Source organism: Lissotriton helveticus, unplaced genomic scaffold (genome assembly GCF_964261635.1).
Source record: "Lissotriton helveticus unplaced genomic scaffold, aLisHel1.1 SCAFFOLD_570, whole genome shotgun sequence".
NCBI lineage: Eukaryota > Metazoa > Chordata > Amphibia > Caudata > Salamandridae > Lissotriton > Lissotriton helveticus.
This window is the reverse complement of record NW_027611964.1, coordinates 181,968-206,340: the sequence shown is the minus strand read 5'-3', so window position 1 is coordinate 206,340 and position 24,373 is coordinate 181,968.

Genomic DNA, 24,373 nt, shown 5'->3' with positions numbered 1-24,373 from the left:
TGTAATGGATCCTGCGTTGTAAAAGTTCCGTTGTAATAGACTCCCGTTGTAAAAGTTGCGATGTAACGGTGCATCACCAGATGAGGGTGCCTCTGAGTGTGGTCTTGGGGTCGGTGTGGATCTGGAAGCGAAGGTGTTCGGTGGTAGCGAGGATATCGTCGGAATTGGTTGTGATGCGGATGTTGTTTTTATGGACGATGGCAATGCCTCCTCCTGTTTGGTTGGTGCGGTCCTTTCGGATGATCTTGTAGTCGTCCGGAATGGCTATGGCGATGTCGGGCGCTGATGAGGCGTTCATCCAAGTTTCTGTGAGAAAGGCGACGTCCGGCGATGTGGTGTCGAGTAGGTTCCAAAGTTCAATGGCATGTTTGTGGACCGAGCTGGTGTTGAGCAGGATGCACTTCAGGTGGTTAGTCTTGGAGTTCTGTGTGGAGTCTGTGGATTTGGTGTGGATCCTGGTGCAGTCGAATTGGCAGGAGAGGCAGGTGAAGGGTCCATGGGTTAGACCCGGGGCGGCTTGGTTGCAGTTTGGGAGTCGGCCGGGATTAAGTGCTGAGAGGGTTGCGGCGTCGTACGTTATGCGGGTGGATTGGTTTTTGCGGGGGCCAGGGGGTCTGGTGCTGGGCGCGGTCCAGGCGCGGACGGGAGTAGACGGGCTTACCTTTGGCGCGCCTTTGGCGCGCATGGGGCGCGTCCGCTGTGCGTGAACGCTGCGCGCAAAAGCATCTGTCATATGTGGATAGTGGGGGGGGCGGGGGCGAGGGAGGATCAGCTGGGAGGCGGGGTGGAGATCCGGGCAGGGAGTCCCAACAACAACAACAAAAACAAAATGGCAGCAAGCCAAAATCGATACAGGATTGGGGCACGATAACAAAAAGCGCAATGCTAATGGCAGTGGCACCGGCACAATTAGGGAAAAAAGATTACTTCAGGCAGCACAGCACAATTGAAAACACAGTTATAGCGCACTTTGGCAGTCTCGCGCTATGAAATGATTAAGCTAAGCGGTTAATTAAGCAGTCAGGCAATCAAGCGCTACATTCAAATATTGTACAGTATCTGGCAATAGTGGTAGTAAGGCGAGGAGGCAGGCAGCGATTTGGCGGTATAGCGCTACGATACCAGGTAGAGCAGGGGAGCAGCGTGAGGAGCAGCGAGAGGAGCGGCCGCTTCTGCTGAGAACAGGGCGGTCATCAAGCAAGCCTCGAGCTGCGAGGAGCCTGGCCGGTGGCTGCATAGCGGGGACCCCTGGCTCGACATCAAGCGAGCCTCGAGCTGCGAGGAGCCTGGCCGGTGTCTGCACAGCGGGGACCCCTGGCTCGACATCAAGCGAGCCTCAAGCTGCGAGGAGCCTGGCCGGTGACTGCATAACGGGGACTCCTGGCTCGACATGAAGCGAGCCTCGAGCTGCGAGGAGCCTGGCCGGTGGCTGCATAGCGGGGACCCCTGGCTCGACATCAAGCGAGCCTCGAGCTGCGAGGAGCCTGGCCGGTGTCTGCAAAGTGGGGACTCCTGGCTCGACATCAAGCGAGCCTCGAGCTGCGAGGAGCCTGGCTGGTGGCTGGACATTGGGGACCCCTGGCTCGACATCAAGCGAGCCTCGAGCTGCGAGGAGCCTGGCCGGTGGCTGCACTGCGGGGACCCCTGGCTCGACATCAAGCAAGCCTCGAGCTGCGAGGAGCCTGGCCGGTGGCTGCATAGCGGGGACCCCTGGCTCGACATCAAGCGAGGCTCGAGCTGCAAGGAGCCTGGCCGGTGGCTGCAAAGCGGGGACCCCTGGCTCGACATCAAGCGAGCCTCGAGCTGTGAGGAGCCTGGCCGGTGGCTGCATAGCGGGGACCCCTGGCTCGACATCAAGCGAGCCTCGAGCTGCGAGGAGCCTGGCCGGTGGCTGCACAGCGGGACCCCTGGCTCGACATCAAGCGAGCCTCGAGCTGCGAGGAGCCTGGCTGCTGGCTGCATAGCGGGGACCCCTGGCTTGACATCAAGCGAGCCTCGAGCTGCGAGGAGCCTGGCCGGTGGCTGCACAGCGGTGACCCCAGGCTCGACATCAAGTGAGCCTCGAGCTGCGAGGAGCCTGGCCGGTGGCTGCACTGCAGGGACCCCTGGCTCGACATCAAGCGAGCCTCGAGCTGCAAGGAGCCTGGCCGGTGGCTGCATAGCGGGGACCCCTGGCTCAACATCAAGCGAGCCTCGAGCTGCGAGGAGCCTGGCCGGTGGCTGCACTGCAGGGACCACTGGCTCGCCATCAAGCGAGCCTCGAGCTGCGAGAAGCCTGGCCGGTGGCTGCATAGCGGGGACCCCTGGCTCGACATCAAGCGAGCCTCGAGCTGCGAGGAGCCTGGCCGGTGGCTGCATAGCGGGGACCCCTGGCTCGACATCAAGCGAGGCTCGAGCTGCGAGGAGCCTGGCCGGTGGCTGCATAGCGGGGACCCCTGGCTCGACATCAAGCGATCCTCGAGCTGCGAGGAGCCTGGCCGGTGGCTGCATAGCGGGGACCCCTGGCTCGACATCAAGCGAGCCTCGAGCTGCGAGGAGCCTGGCTGGTGGCTGGACATTGGGGACCCCTGGCTCGACATCAAGCGAGCCTCTAGCTGCGAGGAGCCTGGCCGGTGGCTGCACAGCAGGGACCCCTGGCTCGACATCAAGCGAGCCTCGAGCTGCGAGGAGCCTGGCCGGTGGCTGCACTGCGGGGACCCCTGGCTCGACATCAAGCGAGCCTCGAGCTGCGAGGAGCCTGGCCGGTGGCTGCATAGCGGGGACCCCTGGCTCGACATCAAGCGAGCCTCGAGCTGCGAGGAGCCTGGCTGGTGGCTGCACATTGGGGACCCCTGCCTCGACATCAAGCGAGCCTCGAGCTGCGAGGAGCCTGGCCGGTGGCAACATAGCGGGGACCCCTGGCTCGACATCAAGTGAGCCTCGAGCTGCGAGGAGCCTGGCCGGTGGCTGCATAGCGGGGACCCCTGACGCGACATCAAGCGAGGCTCGAGCTGCGAGGAGCCTGGCCGGTGGCTGCACAGCGGGGACCCCTGGCTCAACATCAAGCGAGACTCGAGCTGCGAGGAGCCTGACCGGTGGCTGCACAGCGGGGACCCCTGGGGCGACATCAAGCGAGCCTCGAGCTGCGAGGAGCCTGGCCGGTGGCTGCACAGCGGGGACCCCTGGCTCGACATCAAGCGAGGCTCGAGCTGCGAGGAGCCTGGCCGGTGGCTGCACTGTGGGACCCCTGGCTCGACATCAAGCGAGCCTCGAGCTGCGAGGAGCCTGGCCGGTGGCTGCACTGTGGGACCCCTGGCTCGACATCAAGCGAGCCTCGAGCTGCGAGGAGCCTGGCCGGTGGCTGCACAGCGGGGACCCCTGGCTCGACATAAAGCGAGCCTCGAGCTGCGAGGAGCCTGGCCGGTGGCTGCATAGCGGGGACCCCTGGCTCGACATCAAGCGAGCCTCGAGCTGCGAGGAGCCTGGCCGGTGGCTGCACAGCAGGGACCCCTGGCTCGACATCAAGCGAGACTCGAGCTGCGAGGAGCCTGGCCGGTGGCTGCATAGCGGGGACCCCTGGCTCGACATCAAGCGAGCCTCGAGCTGCGAGGAGCCTGGCCGGTGGCTGCACAGCGGGGACCCCTGGGGCGACATCAAGCGAGCCTCGAGCTGCAAGGAGCCTGGCTGGTGGCTGGACATTGGGGACCCCTGCCTCGACATCAAGCGAGCCTCGAGCTGCGAGGAGCCTGGCCGGTGGCTGCACAGCAGGGACCCCTGGCTCGACATCAAGCGAGCCTCGAGCTGCGAGGAGCCTGGCCGGTGGCTGCACTGCGGGGACCCCTGGCTCGACATCAAGCGAGCCTCGAGCTGCGAGGAGCCTGGCTGCTGGCTGGACATTGGGGACCCCATCCTCGACATCAAGCGAGCCTCGAGCTGCGAGGAGCCTGGCCGGTGGCTGCACAGCGGGGACCTCTGGCTCGACATCAAGCGAGCCTCGAGCTGGGAGGAGCCTGGCCGGTGGCTGCACAGCGGGGACCCCTGGCTCGACATCAAGCGAGCCTCGAGCTGCGAGGAGCCTGGCCGGTGGCTGCATAGCGGGGACCCCTGGCTCGACATCAAGCGAGCCTCAGCTGCGAGGAGCCTGGCCGGTGGCTGCATAGCGGGGACCCCTGGCTCGCGTTCAAGCGAGCCTCAGCTGCGAGGAGCCTGGCTGGTGGCTGCACTGCGGGGACCCCTGGCTCGACATCAAGCGAGCCTCGAGCTGTAAGGAGCCTGGCCGGTGGCGGCATAGCGGGGACTCCTGGACTCGACAACAAGCGAGCCTCGAGCTGCGAGGAGCCTGGCCGGTGGCTGCATAGCGGGGACCCCTGGACTCGACATCAAGCGAGGCTCGAGCTGCGAGGAGCCTGGCCGGTGGCTGCATAGCGGGGACCCCTGGACGCGACATCAAGCGAGCCTCGAGCTGCGAGGAGCCTGGCCGGTGGCTGCACAGCGGTGACCCCAGGCTCGACATCAAGCGAGGCTCGAGCTGCGAGGAGCCTGGCCGGTGGCTGCATAGCGGGGACCCCTGGCTCGACATTAAGCGAGCCTCAGCTGCGAGGAGCCTGGCCGGTGGCTGCATAGCGGGGACCCCTGGCTCGACATCAAGCGAGCCTCAGCTGCGAGGAGCCTGGCCGGTGGCTGCGTAGCGGGGACCCCTGGCTCGACATCAAGCGAGCCTCGAGCTGCGAGGAGCCTGGCCGGTGGCTGCATAGCGGGGGCCCCTGGACTCGACATCAAGTGAGCCTCAAGCTGTGAGGAGTTCGGCCGGTGGCTGGACATTGGGGACCCCTGGACTCGACATCAAGCGAGCCTCGAGCTGCGAGGAGCCTGGCCAGTGGATGGATATTGGGGACCCCTGGACTCGACATCAAGCGAGCCTCGAGCTGCGAGGAGCCTGGCCGGTGGCTGCATAGCGGGGACCCCTGGACTCGACATCAAGCGAGCCTCGAGCTGCGAGGAGCCTGGCCGGTGGCTGCATAGCGTTGACCCCTGGACTCGACATCTAGCGAGCCTCGAGCTGCGAGGAGCCTGGCCGGTGGCTGCATAGCGGGGACCCCTGGACTCGACATCAAGTGAGCCTCGAGCTGCGAGGAGCCTGGCCGGTGGCTGCATAGCGGGGACCCCTGGCTCGACATCAAGCGAGCCTCGAGCTGCGAGGAGCCTGGCCGGTGGCTGCATAGCGGGGACCCCTGGACTCGACATCAAGCGAGCCTCGAGCTGCGAGGAGTTCGGCTGGTGGCTGGACATTTGGGACCCCTGGACTCGACATCAAGCGAGCCTCGAGCTGTGGGGAGTCGGGCCGGTGGCTGGACATTTGGGGCCCCTGGGGCGAGTCCCGTGACCCGGCTTTGCACTGCGAGGGACAGGGCACCCGCTTTAGGATCAACAGCACCAATTGCCCTGCTGAGAAAAGCTTGGCTCTTAAACGGAGATGAAGAGTGTGATTCTGCTGGTGGGCGCCTCACCGGAGCCTGGTGGACCTGTGGCTACCTGGGCTCCATGGGGGGGAGCCGAATGACGTGGTGACACGGCGCTGGCCCTCACTGTGGGCCCCTGATCTGGGAAGTGATCCGCTGGGTGTGTGGGACGGACCGGTCGGGCTGGACTGCGGGGGGCCTCTAAGCCCCACCCATGATCTTGGCGCGAGGAATGGGACGCTCACAGCGGTGCTCCCTGCAACGTTTCTCATTAATGGACATCCATCAGACGTCTTCAATCTGTGGGGCGTGACCCCCAGGGGGGCCGTGGAGTCACAGGTGCGGGGGCGCGCATTCCGCAGCCGAGCGATGTGCCAGAGAGCAATCCTATTGTGCACACTTCACACCAGCTGATAAAGGAGGGGTCTTGGGCCTGTTTATGCACTACATCTACAAGGGAAGGTGCGATCTGGGGGGGGCTTGGAGAGGGGGCTGGTACAGGCCGTTCTCAGTGAGGGGAAAATGGGATGGAAATCAGAGGCCAGAACCACCCAACTTCGATCTTTCCTCACCTTCTGCTGTTTCGAAATTTGTCATTTTTCCTGTTTTTTTCACCTAGTCTACACAAATACTTTAGATTTTCGATTTTTTTATTGTGGTGCATAAAAAACCTGTACTGGAAAGGCATTTGACACCTGGTGCTAGAATATTCATATTTCCTTTCAAATAAATGTTTGCAGATTACTTGTAAGATTTATTTCTATTAACTTTTAATTCTTTATTCTTTGCTCTCAATGAGGGATAATTCTGCCAAATGTTATATTTAGACAGTGCAATCGTACGTCCTTTCGTGTAAAGAAGATGGTTTCTGCAGTGAAAGCACTCACAAACATATTTAAATAGCCGTTCCCCTGCTTTATGGAAAAACACAACCCCCCGGGACGGTTAATTCTAATAGTGAATCTGCTTTAGCTGGAGTGTCATTCAAGGAGTGTCACGTGCTGTGAAACGGAAGCCCGCAGACAGTTAACTCTCAGGGTGCAGCAGCTTGACTGAAAGAAATACAAACGTGTGCTGGGTGAACATGTAAATAAAGGGTGCTTGAAAGCAGGTACTGGTTTTAATTGATTGAATCATGCAAAGCTTTGTGATGACACAGATGCATTCTTTTGGAGTGGTAGTGCAAAGAGAACAATTGAGATTTGAAGTGAGTGCTTTCAATTGTAATTGAATTTGTATAAAGCCTACTACCCCAAAGAGGTGTTGAAGGGACAGTTTTGTAAAAAAAATTTACAATCTGGGTATTACTAAAATGCAAATTTTAAATAATGACTTACATATTCACAGTGCTTTCTGTAACAATCTGTAACCTTCTAGCACAAAAAATGCACATGTCACTGTTATCCACTGCAAATGGAGTGGTGGTGTGGCACACCAAGGGTTTAGAGCGTAATCAGATAGGTAAACCTAGGTCAGTTTACGAGTAGATTCGTCCTTCACGACTTGATTTTTATGTCATCCACTGACTCATTTATTATCAGCCACATCACCCAGTCGTCTATTCAGCACCAGCAGCATGTTCGTATTTTTTCGTTTTCCACCGATTTTTACTAATCCTTTGTTACATCACCCAGTCGTTTATTTTGCACAATTAGAATGTTTACATTTCTTCACTTGGGATTGGAGTCACAGTTTGTCCGCGTCTCCGGCCTGCGACGCCACACGCTATGTCACCATGGGAAGCACTCGTTTTTCCCTTTCACGTATGAATGTTGAGAAGAGCCTCTCCCCTGTCCCCCTCTAATACGATGTTTATTTCCTCTTAGGTCCCCTGATGAAGGGACGCTATGTCCCGAAATGCATTGGGATTAATTACGGGATCAACCACTGCTTGAAACTTAAATGTTGACACCAATGACTTATCCACGGTTGTTTATATGAGTCATAAATATACAACTACCAAGATACAATTGGAATAAAATCAATTCAGATTCAAGCTGGAGTAACGTTTGATATTTTCGAGGCTAAGGCCTATTGGTGCTCCTCAAGATCCATACTATTCTCCACCGCACCATCAAAGAATTAATTATGTGGGTCCCTGGTTACACATAGACCTCTGAAGTGCATTAAACCAATAAAGATGTCATAATGTACTATTGTGCATTTCCCACTGAGTAAAAGCTTTTAAAATGTATTTTTCACTTAAACTACCAGTTATTTTATACATAGCTACCTGGCAGTGAAAAACCTAAACATTTTTACAGAATACTCTGTTTAATAATATTTACCCACAGTAAAAATGATTTGTAGCAGGAATTAAGGGCGTTTATGGTTATTGATGGAGAGTAACAGGTTCTAGAATATTTTGTCAGGAGGGGGTCCTTACACCTAAAAACTTTTGAGGAGGGGGTCTCGGCATCAAAAAGTTTGAAGACCTCTGCTCTGGATGGCCGACAGAAGATTAACTCTGACCAAAAGCCCCTTAGCGTGAGACTGCCTTCTAGACCTCAATCCCCTGGAAGCTACCCCCTTCATGGACCCCTCCCACACCGTTTTGACTGCTTTTTCTCATCTCACCAACTCCCCCACTTGATCTCGACATTTTACGCCTCGCCTCTTTCCTTACCCTGACACTGGAGACCGAGCAATGATGGCTGATGTCCGGTGGAGCTGCTTAGACAGCTATAGAGGAGATCTGCCCTGGTTCACCCCATTGGCCGTTACCTACCCAGCAGGACATTGGGCAATGTTCACCCCGTCTCCATGTTGTGTCCCCTCCCCCCCAACGAACTCCCTTAACTGACTCTTTTTTTCTTGTGCTTTACTATGACTTTAGTAACGTATGTAATTTGTAACCTTGTAACCCATAGATCCTCATGTAAAGCGCTCTGATACCTCCGGGTCTAGCCAGCGCTATATAAAACTCGTCAAATAAATAAATAAATAAATTTACTTCGGGAAACCCTTCTGTGCTGCTGTTGAGAAGGCATCCATCATCACACCACTCCTCAGTTTGTTTACCACTTTGGAAAATGGAAAAGGAAGTAGTCAAGCTGGCATTAAATGTTTTTTCGGAAGAAAGGGGTTTGCCAGCACTTGTCTCCTGCTGCCCTGGGATGAAAGGCTGGGTGTGGGAGGTGAAAGGGCGGGCCGAGGCAGGTGTGACAAGTGATCCAGCCAGGGATGCTGGCGTGTGCCACACCCAGCCCTGTGAGTCCTGGCCCACTTACCCTGTCCCAGCTTGCTCTGAGCAGGCGTGTCTCTTCCTCTGCTGAGAAGGCACCTGTCCACATCAGGCCAAATGTTTTTGTATTGCCTCCAACCTCTTACCGAACACCTGTTTGCGGTTTTGGTGTAGTCCTGGGACAGCCAGTGGCTACAGGACAAAATTCTCAAGGCCACTGGCATGCACCTTTGGTATCCAAGGGCCAGCACATTGTTATACTCCAATTAGTTAGACAATTGGTCCCTTTGGGCACTGGAAGTGCCTGGGTTGTCGGCGTGGAGGAGCCAAGACCACCCTTAGGGGGCGCTAGACATTGGAAACTCAGGAATGAAGTGAGAAAGGGCGTGATTTAGAGTTTGGCGGACAGGTTACTCCATCCCAAACCTGACGGATAAACCGTCGGCCGCATTACAAGTGCGTTATATCCATTGGCACACGTCAGTGACACTTTATCGCCTCAATGTCCAGTCTGGGCCTCATTTTAATAAAAGGAAGCAGGACAAACAGAAACAAAAAGTTTAAACTGTGATTTAATGAAAAACAACAGGCGTTCTTAATGAGACAGCGTTACTAGACAGATCAATGGTATGTAGCAAATTTTCTATGATTCGTGTAGACTTTTCAATCAATTGGTTCTGGCTCTGGTTGCAGCACTGGACAACTCAGTAGGCTGAAGACCTAGTTGCTGAGCTTTCATTAGAAGATTGTGTAAATCTCTCCATGCAATGCCCTGTCACCCAAACTATCACTGTCCCTCTCAAGACAGGGCCAGCTTTATGGCAGTGCAACTGGTGCAGCCGCACTGGGAGCTGACTTGGAGGGAGGGCGCTGACCTCAGGTGGGGGCACTGTGTTACAGAGGTGAATGCCGGGAATTGTTCACTCTATGTGTACAGTCATTGCACAGAGGGTTGGCCTTAGGGCAGTGCGACTGGTGAAACCTCACTGAGTATTGACAGGGAGGGGGGTGCTGACCTCAGGTGGGTACGCTGAGTTTAGTATTAACTTACTATTAGATTTGGGGGTCTCTAGTTGGCTCAGGTAGGTACTTGTGACAAATAGGGATCCTCATCGCAGCTACGGACGACATCCGAACACTACTGGACAACGGAGAAACAGTTGCCCTCATCCTACTCGACCTCTCCGCCGCATTCGACACAGTCTGTCATTGCACACTCATACAACGCCTCAACAACGTCGGAATACAAGGAAAAGCTTTGGATTGGATCATCTCGTTCCTCGCCGATAGAACCCAGAGAGTCCGCCTCCCCCCATTCAAATCAGAAGCCACCAAAGTCATCTGTGGTGTACCACAAGGATCTTCACTCAACCCCACCCTCTTCAACGTTTACATGAGTCCCCTCGCATCCATCGCGCGCCAACACAACCTCAACATCATCTCCTACGCAGATGACACCCAACTGATCCTCTCCCTCACCAAAGACCCAAACACCGCCAAAACCAATCTACACGAAGGAATGAAAGAAGTAGCCTAATGGATGAAGAACAGCCGTTTAAAACTTAACTCGGACAAAACGGAAGTCCTCATCTTAGGATCATCCCCCTCTGCTTGGGACGACTCATGGTGGCCTCCGGCTCTGGGCACAGCACCCATACCTACAGACCACGCACGTAACCTGGGTTTCATCCTAGACTCCTCCCTCTCGATGACCAGACAAGTCAACGCCGTCTCATCTTCATGCTTCAACATCCTACGCACGCTCAAAAAAATCTTCCGCTGGATCCCCACTGAAACAAGAAAGACAGTCACCCACGCACTGGTCACCAGCCGACTGGATTATGGAAATACCCTTTACGCCGGAACCACAGCCAAACTACAGAAAAAACTCCAACGCATCCAAAACGCCTCAGCCAGACTCATTCTAGACATCCCCCGTCATGCTCACATCTCCGGTCACCTGAAGGATCTCCACTGGCTCCCTGTCAATAAGAGAATAACGTTCCGTCTCCTCACCCACGCACACAAGGCCCTCTACAACCTAGGACCCGAATGCCTCAACACACGACGGTCCTTCTACACACCCACCCGCCAACTACGATCATCCAATCAAGCCCTCGCCGCAATTCCGCGCATCAACAGATCCACCATGGGAGGAAGATCCTTCTCCTACTTAGCGGCCAAAACCTGGAATTCCCTCCCCACTCACCTCCGACTTACACAGAACCACCTCCCCTTCAGAAAGCAACTAAAAACCTGGCTATTCGATAAGTAATGCACCCACCCTCCCTCAAGCGCCTTGAGACCCTATGGGTGAGTAGTGCGCTATACAAATTCCTGAACTTGAACTTGAACCCTTGCCTCTAGTCAGGGTAAGGGGGTACACTCATAAAATAACCCCTGCTCCCCCCCTTGTTAGCTTGGCACGAGCAGACAGGCTTATCTCAGAGGCAGTGTGTAAAGCATTTGTGACCACATACAGTAATCAAGTAACAACACTACAAATGGACACCACACAGGTTTTATATAAAAAATAATTATTCTTTATATAGGCTCATCACAAGACCACAAATAACAAAAATCCACAATACTGTACGTAAAAGGGTAGTTTTAGTTTAGTTCTGTTCAGTTCTTAAGATGTGACACTTTGCGTCAATGTACCTTTCGATGTGCTGCGCTTCCACAACAAGCAATGTTGCAGCGATGGAAATACAACAATGTTCTGGTGCAAATAAATAAAGATGTGAAGATCTTCCAGATTCGGCACGCTTCTCTGATGATGTGAGAAGGCTCGATTCGATGCATCATCTGCAGCGGTGCCACCCTGGTTCAGCGATGCGACACCAACAGCCTCGGCTGCGACACTCTTCTTGGACGTTGCGAGAAGCTTCCGCACAATGCAACAACTACAGCGACGACATCCACGACGCGACGACAGCAGCTCCGACGGCGGCACGCTTCTCCGGGGCTGCGAGGCGTTTCTCTCGATGCGGTGCAATACGACAGCTATAGCGCCGACATTCAAGATGTGACAGCAGCAACAGTGACGTCGACACGCTTCTTCCTCGTTGTGAGACACTTCTCTCGATGCGGTGCAATACGACAGCTACGGTGCCGACATTCACAATGCGACAGCAGCAGCAGCGACACGCTTCCTCTTTGTTGTGAGACACTTATCTCGATGCGGTGCAAAACGACAGCGCCAACATTCAAGATGCGATGGCAGGTGCAGCGATGGCGACAGGCTATTTCCTCGTTGAGTTGCACTTTCAGCTCTTTGCGACACGCAGTCCCTCAGAAGGCCCCAGAACAGCAGCAGGCACTTCCAAAGAACTCTAGGGAGCTGGGGTTTGAAGTCTGTTGTCCCTGAGACTTCAGCAGGAGACAAGCTCTATTCCAAGCCCTTGGAGATCCTTCACAAGTTGAACGTAAAGCACACAAAGTTCTTTCTCCTTTCTTTGGCAGTCATGCAACCACTGCAGGCCAATCCCCCAAACCGTACTTAAGCTTAGGGATAGTCTCTCCTCAGTTTCTTCAGGTTCCTCTCCTCAGCAAAGGTTTCTTCTTGTAGTCCAACAGTGATCTAAGTTCTTGGGACCAAGGTCCCAATATTTATACCCCAAAATCCTTTGTCCTCTGGGGAATTAGGAGCCTTTGCCTAGTCCAAACCAGCACTCTGTTTACATGACCCCTTCTTTCCTTACACAGTGCAGGGCAGAAACATCGGACGCCCCACAGGAGGTGGAGCCAGCATTGTGGAGGGAAAGCACAGCCCTGGAGCACTTTGTTGACATGATTCCTTCTCTCCTTTCACAGTGCAGGGCAGAGACATCAGACGCACCACAGGGGGTGGAGCCAGCACTGTGGGGGGCAGGCACTGTCCTATTCAGGTCCCAGGTGCAACTCCTCCCACCCATCTAGATGCAGATCTCTCTATTCACCACTGGGCTGACTCATTCTGTCTCCTGGAATCCCCCCAGGCCAGTCACTCAAACTCTAGACAAGGAATACGCAACCTAGCAGAGGCAGGCTTGGAAAGTTAGACAAGAAAATACCTACTTTCTAAAAGTGGTATTTTCAAACACAGAATATTAAAACCAAGGTCACTAAATGAGTTCAGGCATACTAAACTCGAATATCAACCATGTTCCCTGAGTCAGTTAGGATTATAAAATGTAATAATCTAACTGCCCATTCTGGCCTATGGAGAACAGGTAGCCTTGCAATAGTGAAAAACGAAAACGGCTGTAATTCACTATTAGGACATGCCACACACACCAGGGCATGTCCTACCTTATACTTACAATGCACCATGCCATTCGGACTACCATAGGGGTGTCTGATATGAAGAAAAGGGAAAGTTTAGGGACTGTCAAGTGGGTGCACTTCCCCAGTCAGCATGGCAGTACCAGACTGCACACAGGCCCTGCAATGGCAGACCTTAGACACACTTTTACAGGCTGCTTCTGTGGGTGGCATAACCAGTGCTGCAAGCCCACTAGCAGTGTTTGAATTACCAGCCCTGGGTACACGCAGTGCACTGTACTAGGGTCTGACAAGTAAACCAAATCAGCTAATCATTAAGTTACTAATCCATACATCAATTTATAATAGGGAGAGCATATGCACTTTAGCACTGATCAGCAGTGGTAAAGTGCCCAGAGTCATAAAACCAACAAAAACAGGTTAGACAAAATACAAGAGGAAGGCAAAAAATTCAGGGATGACCCTGCAACAAGGGCCAGTCCAACACGTATGATTTAAAATTAGTCGATGGAGAGTACTTTGTATGTCCAGATTTTGGGCAGCAATAAAAATGGCAAGAAATTATTCCTGCTAGAGAGAGAGATCGGAGTTTTGTTTAGTGGCAGTTTTGACTCCCCATAAGTTAGCGCAGAGGGTTAAGATGCCTGCTGCAAAGAACAGATCTGTATTAAATGGGGTAGCTGATTAAACAAATAAAATGTATGTGAGAGGGGGGCTATGGAGAGATGAGGGGCGTTTTTGCCTGGTGGATTGTAATCTGAGGAGGAGGTCATGAGTCGGGCGCTAAAAATGATTGTCGCCCTGCTCTCAAGACAGGGAGGCCGTAGAGAGGTTTTAGGGTGCCAAGAGCCTAGGTGTCTACTTCCAGTAGGATCCAATCAGAATCCAGTTCAGTTTATAGATCAGTTAACAGGATTCGGAGTTTGTGAATGAGAACGAGAAAATGTAAAGGATTAGTGAATTGTAAGGGCCACGGGACCCCTGACTCCACAGCGCCTTCGCTCAATAGCTATTGCTTGCTGTCAGTGGATGCCACCCGTGACACAGGAAGCACCCCTATAAACTTTAAGGTTGTCTGTTTTCCAGAGGTAACCGGACTGAAGGTTCTTCGATCACCCCTGCACTTGTAGACCTGGGATGCTCAGAGAGATGGTTTAAATAGCCCTAGGAGAGGCACCTCTATCCGAGAGAGCAAGGCACCACACCACACTGGACCGCAGCACACTCGGGCCTCATTTACAATGAGGCTGTGCCACTGGAGAGTCATTTTATGCGTTGCTCCAGTGGCACAGGGGCCTGCTCCATATTTACCAGCCAGCACTATGCCACTTTGCATGGCTTAACACAGCCTTTGTAAATATCGTTCCCTTTAACGCAGTTTTCTGCGTTACAGGGGCATGTAGTGTTGCTGTGGGCGTTCCCAGCAACATCCATGGTTTTTTGACACTCCCTCAGGCTTACAAGGAATTATAACTCTGAGAAAGAGCCAAAAATTTACAAGGTACAATGAGGAGAAATTACAAGTAATTAAATACTTTTTATTTCTTCTCATTTTTAGGTCAACCTAGCGTTGCTGCACATGCGCTACTCACTTTGCGAGGCATGCAGAATTCATTATAGCGTGGAAGTTTCTTCGAAGCTCCGCCCACTCTCCGCCCATCATTTTCATTGGCTTAGGTCCTAAATTCTGCCTTCTGATTGGTTTTAGGCTTGTTAGTTCCCCCTCATGACAGCCATGCCCTCATTTGTATCCTTCCTTGGCTACTGACCCCTTTACTCTGAAAACAATTTTCTTCCCTGTCTCCCCCCCACCCGCTCCCACAGTCTGTGACTTCTTGGCCCCCCTCAACCCTCTATTCCCATATGGGCCTTTTCACCCCGCACTCCCGTTTCCAATCCAATAGGTCTTGCGTAAATGCGGCCCAGGCCATTTGAACTCCACAAGAATCGGTAACAACAAGCAAAGACTTTCCAAAAGAAAAAATATACAGAGTACGCTTTTATGTGAGGGTTGCCCGAGTGGCGCGGAAGCCGTTGGGTCATTTCTGTGTTGTCTCATTGTCCGCGTGTCTGAGAAGTTAGCCTGGCATATGATGTCCACTATTCTAGTGGGCACCTTGCACCAGTCTAATTGACCCTTATTGATGGTGGTTGTAAAGTCAAACTTATAGACAAGCTATCCTAGTGGTGGCATGGACCAGCAGTCTTAGGCTAAGACTTCAGAGAGCATTTCAAGCAAGCTGTTTTACCAATTATAATCCCTTGAATACCAAATGAACGGACACCACACAAGGTATGTATCAAATATATATGTATTTATTTCTAACACAGCCCCTCTGCACTCTTTATGAGGTCAGAGGTCAAAGTACATCACAAGTTACTCAATTAGCATACGATAAGTTGCACAAATACAGTTATGCCCTAGGGGCCTCACAAACAATATACTAAGGAAGTAGTATAAGAACCACGTGAGAGTTAGTCAGCAGGCCTAGGTCCTGTAGAATCGCTGGGACTACACTAAACAACCAAAGGTTAGGAAGTAGGAGGCCCACGGGAGACGCGTGCAGTGTCTAAACACAGTCGCGAGTTACCATTGACTTATAATGGGAAACAAAGAAGTTACAAAGTTACTGTTTAAGGACACTTCCGGATGGACTAGGATGAAACCCTTTTAAACTAGGACACTTCGAGAGTCAAGACCCACGGGAGCACCGGAGTACTCGTGTTACCTCACCCAGGGAAGCCGGGTGCATAGGTGTCTTTACATGTCGGGTTTCGTCGTCGTTTTCTATGGAGATCTGCGAAGAAGTGCTGCAGGCGACCAGAGGAAAAGTGTCCGGGTGAATTCAAGGGTGGATCGGTGATGTGAAGAACCTGAAAGCAGAGGGGACAGAGTCTGGGTCACTAGCCAGTGACCAGGAAGGAACCAGGAAGGAACCAGGCGCTGTCGCGTGCTTGACGGTGAAGGTGACTTTGTCTCTTCAGCCGCAAGGTCCAGGCGGCATCGACGATGACCAGGCGCTAGATTCGAGCAGTCACACAAAGGATCTAGTTGACTGCGGTGTCGGTATCCGGATTGGACCGAACAAGCCTTGGCAACCGCAACCAACGCAGATGTCAAGATTGGCTCTGTTGCAGACCAGCAAGGTCTGTGGCGCTTCTCCCTTGAAGGGAAGCTGGAGCAAGCCTGGAGCAACCAGGAAAGCAGGTTAGTACAAAAGAAAAGTCTTCAGGGGGCTCACTAGCCAACGGGCAAGGAACCGGGAAGACGCATCGAGCTGAAATGCAAGAGCAGGCCCAACGCGGCACTTGTGGAGTGTGGAGGGCTGCGCTTCAGTGTAAATAGCGTTCGGGTCTGGGAATTCTCATACCCCAATGCACAACTGCAAGGGTACCTCGGTCGTCGAGCAGTTAGCAAAATGCAGGTTGTCCAGGGTGTCCGGTCCCACCTCTCTCGTGTCCGCCACGTGTCTCAGCATTGCTGTGGATGTGGGTCAGAGTTAGAGAAGTCGGAGAGTCCAGTTCCTGTGTCGCTGAGTCTTCGGGTTCCGGCAGGAGTGTCAACAAAGCCGACCGGCAAGTTACTGGTGTTGCCTGTTTGCACTGGGTGGTAACTCCTTGACCACAAGGGAGATGTCTTCCGTCTTCTAGTCAGAATAGAATGTCAAAGGTCCAAGAGTTCTGTATCAAAGTTTCTTTCCACGATAATCTAAAGTCCTGTGGACACAGCTCCTATACTTATTCTAAGGATGGGGGCTGGATTACCTGCCTAGGTCCCTCCTATTCGTGGACCTGAGAAGGGGGCAGTTACAACCCTTTCCCTTTGTCCAGTTTCACGCCAGAGTTGGGGCTGGAGTGCCCAGCAACTGTTTTGAACCGGGCTATGCATGGAGCACCTTGTGTGCCCCAGCCAGTGTCTGAATAGCATTCACTGAATGCAGCCCTCCCTGCCCCAATACACAAAACCCCTATCTGGGGAGGTGCTGGCACCTCCCTGGAGAGGAAACCTAGTGTTCAGGCCGCCCTTGCTGGAGTTTCCCCCAGCAACAGGAGGTCAGACTCGTGTCTGTGGTAGCAGCATCCATTTTGTGATGCTGAGGCTCTGTTTAACTTTAACCGGGTAAAGCAGTAACATACATGTCCTCTCCCTCTAGAAGGGTGGAATGCTACCCCCGCCGCCAGAACTGGCGAGGGGGTAGTATTCCAAAGTGTTTGACACCTAACACGACATGTATTGATAAAGCCAAACCAAAGTTAGCATTAACCGCGAGGATTATAATGCACTTACGAGTATAAGGTATGGCTATATCATAGAACAGCTATAAGGAGATGGTTTCGAAAGCTGCAGAGGGGCTCAGCTCATGCTAGGGTACCCTCTCACAAACCAAGCACTCTGCCTCCAGGATTGTCAAGGCCTGCCATAGGAGTGACTTATAGGTGGATATGTGTCTATTTATATAGGTACATATAGGTATACTCTATCTAAGTAAGGGGTGATCACACCACCTTACCCAGGCTGTGTGAATAGACCTGTGGAGTCAGTTTGGAAGGTAAACCAGGGGGGGTGGCATAATACATGCTGCAGCCCCTGGTAGGCCTTGGATGCACCTATGCCCTGGGTACCTATGGTACACTATACAGGGGCTCACAAGGGTGACCCAGTAACCAATCATGTATGTACCAAAAGGGCATGGAATCAATTTAGAGAGAGAACAGCTGGGTTGTGGGTCTGATTAGCAGGGTCACAGCCAGACTAAAGTTGAAAAGCCAGAGAATCACAGCAAAAAGTGGGGGTGACCATAGGAAGCAGACCCTACTCTCCTACAGCGTGCACCCTGGAGAAGTGTGGCTCACTGGTTAGAGGCGGCAGACCCGTAAGCAGAGAACGGCCCGGGACCAGGGTTCGATTCCCGACGCGGCAGGGTCGTGGACCAGGGTCAGCGGACTCGATAATTCTCGCCTCGGTGCCTACTCTAGTCAGAAACCACACTCGGCAACTCTGGGCATCAGCTTGCCTCATCTTCACAACGGCCCCCCCAGACCGCCGGGGATGCTTGGTCGCACCTTAGAGATACCCATCAGGGACCATCTCTCAGGGTGAGCCAGGACGGGTTCCCCAGCGGTCGAAGCGTGGAGATACTCCTCCGGGAGTCGATTCCTAGCGCTATATAAACCCGCAATTAAATTAAATTTAATTATTCTTGTTATCTCCTCCAGGCCCAGCTGCAGCATGGCTGCGCTGCACGGCGTCTTTCCCATACTAGTGAAGAGCTGACTGGCACTCAGTTAAGGAAAACCTACGGTACACAAATAACTGCTGAATTAACATATTAGTGTGTTAGCACTCACAACAGAGGCATGAGGCAGGAAGGCAATCATGTGCACATCGCACGGTGTTTCATAAGTGTGGAATGCTAACGGAAGCACTGTATCCTTCTGGGCCTAAATACAGTTACGTGTTAATTAATGGTTAAGGTGGCAAATTACCAAGGACAATCACCTTTGATTGAGCTCTAGCTCAGAATAACAACAGACACTTTATTTATACAGCACTGTGATGTGGAAAGAGGCAGGCTGTGGCGTAACAGCCAAAGCTGCCGACTCGGCGCAACACCGGAAACACACTCTCCTGTATTTATTAACATTTAGTTACAGCATATTTCAGATTTTTATAAAGAACATTATTAATGTGGCAGCCTTACTATCACTATATCTTAACCCCTTCCACGCTCATGACGAGCTCAGCTCGTCATGAGTGACGACGCTCGTACGCTCATGACGAGCTGAGCTCGTCATGTAACGCGTTTTTAAAAAAAAACGCAGCGCACAGAGGGAAAACCGCTAGCGTGCATGCGGTTAATGAACTGAGCTGGGGCTGCTGACATTTCCATAAACAGCCACAGAAGCAAGAAGGTGACTCAAAAGGATTCTGAATGAAAGGCCAACGCTCTCCCTTAAATACAGAAAACACATCTTCGTCTTGTGAACAATTGTGCACTTAACGAGAACGTATAAAACAATTCAGCCATTGGAATGTAGTGCAGTACAAACACATGTAGCCTGCAGGGTGGCTTTCAATTTATGTCCCTTATGAAGCAGGGGCTCATGGCGGCCCTGGGCAGGGAGCTTAGGTAGGGGGCCCCGGAAGAGCGGGTCAGGGGGTGGAGGAACGCAGGCGCGGAGGCCAGTGAAGAGGGGGGGTCAGGGTGTTTGGAAGTGGAACAGAGCCGGAGGGGGCCAAATCCCTGCCAAGGGGCCGCCACGCAAATATGTATCCATTCTCAGAGGATTATTATATTAAGGATATATATTGGGGTGGTGGCCCCTGAGGTTTGGCACCCCTGTGCAGGTGCACAGCTTGCACATGCCTAAGGCCGCCCCTGTCTGGAGCACTGTACTCCTCACAGTTGAAGTGAGACTCAGCAGTTATAATTGTGCAGAAGTCTGGCCCCAGACAGATGCCACTGCTTGCTTTTGCACCTGTGGAGAGGATAGGAGACGTTGGCTCCACAGGGGGAACAGAAATTGAGCAATTCTCTGGAAATAAACTTCTGTCTGACATGCTGTCACTCTGGGCAAATCAGGGCCTAAAGGTGAGTGTGACTTTGTGTTATGTAATCTGGTACTCATGTAATGCGATACAATGCCATTTGGCTAAGTTTGCGCCATAAACTAATGCAAACATACATTTAAAAATCCCAATACTACCGGTTATTGAGGCGCCTGTGTGCCTATGGGTGCTGGCCCACATAGGCGTTTTCAAGGGCATCTACGTGTGCTTGGGACAAAGTTGGAGGAGTGCGGACACGAGCCGCTGGGTGCATCTTCCTGCTTGGGAAAAGGAAACTAGCATTAATGTGTGCTTTAAAGTCATTGTGGACACCTCATTTAATAATGAAGCTTCGCAGGGGTAATCTTGAAACTGCCATCACGACAATGGGGAAGATTTACACGGCCCTTGCACCACTTGTGCGTCTCTTTTTCCATGTTAAAAGTGACGCCAAAAGTGGCGCAAGGGGCTTGTAAATCTGCCCCAATATGTCTGAGCAGCCCATTCGACAGACTGATGTCTTCGATGAGGGCAATCATTAATTTAATAAGTACCCATGGTTATTTGGCACACTGAATCAGGGTACGTACATCACTGTTTGGAATTGGAATAGTAATTTTATTCCTTCCGTTATCTAATATGTTTTGTATTATTTTATATACTGTAGTTTATAATTAATTGGAAAAATATTAAAAATAATTGCAATTTTTAAAATGTGTTATATACGGGGAACAACCTTCTTACAAAGGTTTTAGAACGCGGTACTGTTACCACGCAACTTTTACAACGCAAGTCGTTACAACGACTTGCGCTGGGGAGAGCTCCAGGATAGTAAATAGTTTAATTTACTATCCAACTCCTTCCCTACTATCCACGAGGACTGGAGTTGGAATAGTAAATTAAAATATTTACTATCCAGCACCCCCCAACGCAAGGCGTTGTAACGACTTGCGTTGTAAAAGTTGCGTAGTAACGGCACGCGTTGTAAAAGTACGCGTTGTAACGTCGTACATCCGTTATATACATTTATTTTATTTTTATTTATATTATTGTTTAATGTGCAGAGATGTATTTGTAATTCTAAGATATTTAAAAAAAATGCATGTTATTAAAATATTTATAGAAAATTATTATTAAATAAGTATTTATATATTATTACCTACTGGCGATAGCCAGTAGGTATATATAGTTAGGATTTTTTTCCGATGGGATTTTTGAAAATTCTATGTCGAATAACTTTGGCGTTTGAGGACAGAATTGGCTGAAATTTTCAGGAAAATTGAACATTTTGTTTCTGAGCAGCCCCTGAAAATTTTGGGGGGTTTCGTCAAGGGGGGGCCGAGAAAAAAGGGGGGTCCCAAAACATGTTTTTCCCATGCAATTTTCCATAGGGCGGTTGGCCTCACTTTTAGCCTGAACGGCTGAATGGATTTACACCAAACTTGGCAAAATTGTAGGGACTGGTAGCCCGATGTGCCTTTGCTATGTCTCAAGATATAGGCACCAGTGGTTTTTACGAAAATTAACTTTGAAAAATATATATTGGGCTACATTGGGCTATATATATGTTGGAGCCCAAATGTAGCCCAATGTAGCCCAATGTAGCCCAATGTAGCCCAAAGATGGCCACCATAGACAAAAAAAACAAATGTAGCCCAAATATCAGCCAGATGTAGCCCAACTATAGCCCAATGACAGAATGTCCCAGAGTGTTCTAAAGAACAACTAGAGTGCTAACAGTCCTACTTATTACAAAGGTATGGCACACCTGAAGCCATCTTGATTGGAATAAAGTGGTAACTCTTAAAACATTTAATTTAAAAATGAACAAAATGAGGGAGTTCATTTTGCCATAGAAAGTATGATTAGCGAATATATGACGAAATCCCGCATACCATCAGTCCGCAAAAAAAATCCCGCATGTACTATTAGGCCGCAAATTAAAATAACGAAAACTTTTAGAACGAATATGCCTTTAGCATACACTAAACAACTAAACTACCATAAACCCTAAAACACTACCCCCAGCATGACCCTACACTACACAAACAGTACAACACTACCCTAAACCCTAAAACACTACCCCCAGCATGACCCTACACTACACAAACACTACAACACTACCCTAAACCCTAAAACACTACCCCCAGCATGACCCTACACTACGCAAACACTACAACACTACCCAAAACCCTAAAACACTACACCCCAGCATGACCCTACACTACGCAAACACTACAACACTACCCTAAACCCTAAAACACTACCCCCAGCATGACCCTACACTAGACAAACACTACAACACAACCCTAAACCCTAAAACACTACCCCCAGCATGACCCTACACTACGCAAACACTACAACACAACCCTAAACCCTAAAACACTACCCCCAGCATGACCCTACACTACGCAAACACTACAACACTACCCTAAACCCTAAAACACTACCCCCCGCATGACCCTACACTACGCAAACACTACAACACTACCCAAAACCCTAAAACACTACACCCCAGCATGACCCTACACTACGCAAACACTACAACACTACCCTAAACCCTAAAACACTACCCCCAGCATGACCCTACACTACGCAAACACTACAACACTACCCAAAACCCTAAAACACTACACCCCAGCATGACCCTACACTACGCAAACACTACAACACTACCCTAAACCCTAAAACACTACCCCCAGCATGACCCTACACTACGCAAACACTACAACACTACCCTAAACCCTAAAACACTACCCCCAGCATGACCCTACACTACGCAAACACTACAACACTACCCTAAACCCTAAAACACTACCCCCAGCATGACCCTACACTACACAAACACTACAACACTACCCTAAACCCTAAAACACTACCCCCAGCATGACCCTACACTACGCAAACACTACAACACTACCCAAAACCCTAGAACACTACCCCCAGCATGACCCTACACTACGCAAACACTACAACACTACCCAAACCCCTAAAACACTACCCCCCAGCATGACCCTACACTACGCAAACACTACAACACTACCCAAAACCCTAAAACACTACCCCCAGCATGACCCTACACTACGCAAACACTACAACACTACACAAAACCCTAAAACACTACCCCCAGCATGACCCTACACTACGCAAACACTACAACACTACCCAAAACCCTAAAACACTACACCCCAGCATGACCCTACACTACGCAAACACTACAACACTACCCAAACCCTAAAACACTACACCCCAGCATGACCCTACACTACGCAAACACTACAACACTACCCAAAACCCTAAAACACTACCCCCAGCATGACCCTACACTACGCAAACACTACAACACTACCCAAAACCCTAAAACACTACCCCCAGCATGACCCTACACTACGCAAACACTACAACACTACCCAAAACCCTAAAACACTACCCCCAGCATGACCCTACACTACGCAAACACTACAACACTACCCTAAACCCTAAAATACTACACCCCAGCATGACCCTACACTACGCAAACACTACAACACTACCCAAAACCCTAAAACACTACCCCCAGCATGTCCCTACACTACGCAAACACTACAACACTATCCTAAACCCTAAAACACTACGCCCAGCATGACCCTACACTACGCAAACACTACAACACTACCCTAAACCCTAAAACACTAGCCCCAGCATGACCCTACACTACGCAAACACTACAACACAACCCTAAACCCTAAAACACTACCCCCAGCATGACCCTACACTACGCAAACACTACAACACTACCCTAAACCCTAAAACACAACCCCCAGCATGACCCTACACTACGCAAACACTACAACACAACCCTAAACCCTAAAACACTACCCCCAGCATGACCCTACACTAAACAACCACCACAACTCTACACTACACTAACACAACACTACACTACACAACACTACACTACACTACACAATCACTAACCCACGAAAAAATTAACACAAACCCACTTACCTCTCTCGTCATCGTGGTTTTCACAACGCAAATGCATTTACCATACATGCCTTTAAAACGTAATTCTTTGTAAAGGCATGCGCGATAAATGCACATGCGTTTTGAAAAAATGCGGGATAATGGTATGCGAGGTCAATGACCTTGCGGGTTAATGGTATGAGGACTGAAAGTCTGCGGGATAAAAAATGCGGGAGAATGGCTGCAAACCATGATTAGCAGCAGACTTCCCTGGTGAGCACTAGCTTTACTACAGTGATCTAATGAGCAACTAGAGTGCTAACATTCAGAATTTATGGCAAATGTGTGACACGTCTGAATGCCTTCTTGATAGAACCAAAGTAAACAAGCATTGAAAATGCAATAGATCTCGCCCTCGTTTAAGTTAAAGCCATTCTGTTTGTAGGGAGCTGGCTTTTTAGCTTTGCTTTTATTGGTGTTTTTAAAACTTTCATGTAAATAACATGCATATGTATGCATATATGTATATGTATGCATGCATTTATATTTATATAGATATGCAGATTATATATGTTTATATATGTATATTACCTACTGGCGATAGCCAGTGGGTATATATAGTTAGGATTTTTTCTCTATGGGATTTCTGAAAATTCTATGTCTAATAACTTTGGCGTTTGTGGACGGAATTGGCTGAAATTTTCAGGAAAATGGCACATTTTGTTTCTGAGCAGCCCCTGAAAATTTGGGGGGGTTTTGTCAAGGGGGGGCCGAGAAAAAAGGGGGGTCCCAAAACGCGTTTTTCCCATTCATTTTTCCATAGGGCGGTTGGACTCACTTTTAGCTCGAACGGCTGAATAGATTTACATGAAACTTGGCAAAATTGTAGATATGGTTTGCCCGACGTGCCTTTGCTATGTCTCAATATATGTGCTCCAGTGGATTTTGAGAAATTAACGTTTAAAAAAATATATATATCTGTGACAGTGC